Source organism: Rutidosis leptorrhynchoides, chromosome 1 (assembly GCF_046630445.1).
Source record: "Rutidosis leptorrhynchoides isolate AG116_Rl617_1_P2 chromosome 1, CSIRO_AGI_Rlap_v1, whole genome shotgun sequence".
Classification (NCBI taxonomy): domain Eukaryota; kingdom Viridiplantae; phylum Streptophyta; class Magnoliopsida; order Asterales; family Asteraceae; genus Rutidosis; species Rutidosis leptorrhynchoides.
Genome location: NC_092333.1, coordinates 276,997,428 through 277,001,638, shown reverse-complemented (window position 1 = coordinate 277,001,638; position 4,211 = coordinate 276,997,428). Strand labels below are relative to the sequence as shown.

Here is a 4,211-nt window from a genome sequence, read left to right as displayed (position 1 = left end):
AGACATTTAGCAAATATTACTGCCGATGATTTTTCTTTAGAATCGTCATCCAGTCGACCAAGTACTCCAGTTCAAATTTCCGATAATCCATTTTTTGAACCCGACCTCACAATTGAGAATCTGGAGAATATTCAGGAACGATTCGTAGATCCCGAACCATTAAATTTTCCTCCGAAACCACCAATCATTCAAACAGAGATTGTTGAGGAACGAACCATTAAATCAGAATCCTCTAGTGATTCCGATTCAACAAATTCAATTATGGAGAATCTGGAACCTTTAAGTATGGAAGACCGAATGAGAACTAAACGCACTGGCCAAGGGCACGCAATTACTCATCCAGACATTAATGCGCCAGATTATGAAATCAAAGGACAAATTCTACACATGGTGACTAATCAATGCCAATTTAGTGGTGCGCCGAAGGAAGATCCAAATGAACATCTTCGTACCTTTAATAGGATCTGCACACTATTTAAAATCCGAGAAGTGGAGGATGAACAGATATATCTCATGTTATTTCCCTGGACTTTAAAGGGAGAAGCCAAAGATTGGTTGGAATCGTTACCTGAAGGGGCGATTGATACATGGGATGTTTTAGTTGAAAAATTTCTTAAACAATTCTTTCCTACATCTAAAGTCGTAAGACTTCAAGGAGAAATTGTTACGTTCACACAGAAACCAAATGAAACTCTATATGAGGCGTGGACAAGATTTGAAAAGTTGTTAAGAGGATGTCCGCAACATGGTTTAGACACCTGTCAAATAGTACAAATATTCTACCAAGGATGCGACATCACTACAAGGAAAGACATAGATATAGCAGCTGGTGGTTCTATTATGAAGAAAACCGAACCAAAATTATTGATAACACTGCTTCCCACTCACATGAGTGGCACCAAGAAAAAGATATCGTTAGATCATCTAAAGCAGCTAGAGCCGATTCTAGCTATGACTTAGATTCCATTTCCGCAAAGATAGATGTTGTGGAGAGACGAATGGAAAAGATGACTAAAGATATTCACTCACTACGAATTAGTTGTGAGCAGTGTGGAGGACCACATTTGAAAAAAGATTGTCTCAGTATTGAATTAACAATGGAACAAAGAGAGAATATTTCATACATAAACCAAAGGCCTGGAAATAATTATCAGAATAATTATCAACCGCCAAGACCAATTTACAATCAAAACCAGAATTATAACAGAAATAGTCCATACAACAACCAACAAGGTCCTAGCAATCAACAAGTATCCAATAATAATTACAATCAGCAAAGACCTAATTTTCAAAACAAACCACCACAACAAACCGATGATAAAAAGCCGAATTTAGAAGACATGATGACGAAGCTAGTTGAAACTCAAACGCAGTTTTTCACATCTCAGAAACAAACTAATGAACAAAATGCTCAAGCATTTAGAAATCAACAAGCTTCTATTCAAAATCTGGAACAAGAAGTAAGTAACCTAGCAAGGTTAATAGGTGAAAGAAAACCGGGAAGTCTACCTAGTGATACAAATGCTAACCCCCGGAATGAAACAGCTAAAGCCATTACCACAAGAAGTGGTACAATGCTTAAACCACCTGAAATACCTGTAACTTCTGATGAAGCTATTCCACAAGAACCCCAACCTAATCAAGATAAGGAAAAAGAACCGGTAGTTGAAAAGGTTAATGAAGATAACACAGTTAAGGCTAAACCTTATGTTAAACCATACCAACCACAACTTCCTTACCCGAGTAAAATGAAGAAAGAGAAACTTGAAGCCGAGCAATCCAAATTCTTGGATATGTTTAAACAGATAAATGTAATCTTCCTTTCATTGATGTGATTTCAGGAATGCCTAGATATGCTAAATTCTTGAAAGATCTAATCTCAAATAGAAAGAAAATGGAAGAACTCTCGGCTGTTACCATGAATGCTAATTGTTCAGCAGTGCTGTTGAATAAGATACCAGAAAAATTATCTAATCCAGGAAGTTTCACAATTCCATGTTTTCTGGGTAGTCTTAGTTCAATAGAAGTATTAGCAGATTTATGTGCTAGTATAAATCTAATGCCGTATTCACTATACGCTAAACTAGACCTTGGAGAATTGAAACCAACCAGAATAAGCATACAACTAGCCGATACATCAATAAAATATCCTAGAGGGATAATGGAGAACATGCTAGTTAAAGTTGGTACTTTAGTATTTCCAGTAGATTTTGTTGTTTTGGACATGGAAGAAGATTCTCAAGTTCCTCTCATATTAGGAAGACCATTCTTAAACACGGCAGCGGCACCAAAAATAACTAAATGTGTTTGCGAGGTGTATATAAAATAGCTATAATATTTTAGCAGAAAATACTATTAAATACGATACAATTTTACACAAGATATTTATTTATTTAGAGAATGGATATACTTAAACCTTGCTACAACACTTATAGGCAGTGTACCTAATCGTACAGTAGTGTAGTTTTTAGTAAGTCCGGTTCGTTCCACAGGGAAAATCTTTAAACAAAGCTTAACGCTATATTAGTTTACTTTTATAAAAATACAAATATATATATAAGTAATATTATTATTATAAAGGGGGGTTTTTACCGTTTAATGACCGGTTTGTCGATTTTAAAACTTTAGTCGCAGTTAAAACCAAATGTAAAATAATAAATAAATACAAGACTTAATTTAAAGCGTAAAGTAAATAACGATAATGAAATTGCGAATAATAAAAGTGCGATAAAATAAACTTGCGATAATTAAAAAGTACGATAATTAAAAGTGCAATTAAATACAATAACAATAAAAATGCGATAATTAGAAGTGCAATTAAATATAAAATAAAGGAAAGTAAATATGAAATAAAAGAATTATGCTTATTTAAACTTCCGTAATCATGATGTTTGACGTGTTGATTTTAGTTTTATGCCTAAGGGTTAATTGTCCTTTGTCCTGGATTATTTAATATGTCCGTCTGGTTTTGTCCATAACAGTCCATCAGTCATAAATATAAAGTATGAGTGTCCTCGTCAATTTATTCTTATACCCGAAGTCAAATATTCCAACTAATTGGGGACTTAAACTGTAACAAGATTTTAATACTTTGTTTAATAATTACACCAGGATGTCGACTGAGTGTAACCTAAGGTTTTAATATTTTGTTATCAATTATACCAAGTGTCCTTGTACATAATTTCACCCCTGTTTTAATTATTCTAGTGGCTATTAATCCATTCCCGTGTCCGGTTAAATGAACGATTATTCGTACATATAAATACCCCGCCCATCGTGTCCGATCGAGTGTATATGGTAATTTATAGGGACGCCCAATTGTAAATCTTTATATTAACATTAACAAACTATCATTTAGTTAAAAAAATATAAAGCCCATTAATAGCCCATAGTCTAATTTCTACAAGTGTCGTTCTTTTGTCCAAACCCCAATTATGGTACAAAGCCCAATTACCCAATTTTAGTAATTAGCCCAACATCATGATTACTTCGGATTAAATAACCATAATAATAATTTAGCTAATAGACATTAATATAAAAAGGTTGAACATAACTTACAATGATTAAAAATAGCGTAGCGTTACACGGACAGAATTTCGACTTACACCCTTACAACATTTGCTAACATACCCTTATTATTATGATTAAAATTAAAATTAAAATTAAAATATAAATTATATATATATATTTACGTATATATTGAGAGAGAGATAGATATATGTTTTTAAAAATGATCAGAATTCGGTTAGCTTTATAGGGAATTGAGTTCAGGGACACTCCGCGACTCGCGACATATTTTGCCTTCAAACTCCGCGAGTCGCGGAGTTTGTAAATACAGCTCACAAACTTTGGAGTCTTTCTTGCCGACGGTTTTTTTATTATTTATATAATATATAAATAATTATAAGAATTATTTAAATATTATATTATATTTATGTGCATAGTTGACTTGTAATTTTTAGTCCGTTGCGTCGAGCGTTGAGAGTTGACTCTGGTCCCGGTTCCAGATTTTCGAACGTCCTTGCGTACAATTTAATATCTTGTACTTTGCGTTTTGAATCTTGTAGTCTTGTAATTTCGAGACGTTTCTTATCAATAATTGGAACCTCTTTGATTGTATTTTGTACTTTTGAGCTTTTTGGTCGTTTGCGTCTTCAATTCGTCGAATCTGTCTTTTGTCTTCACCTTTTATTATTTAAACGAATATCACT

General features: G+C 33.5%; 1 non-coding gene across 1 annotated transcript; it reads right to left on the bottom strand.

Annotated features, from left to right (window-relative positions):
- Positions 1-645: 645 nt before the first annotated feature.
- On the bottom strand, positions 646-752 carry LOC139887401 (small nucleolar RNA R71). Its single transcript, XR_011773235.1, has one exon. It is a non-coding gene; the product is annotated as a small nucleolar RNA R71 (small nucleolar RNA).
- Between the last annotated feature and the right edge of the window lie 3,459 nt (positions 753-4,211).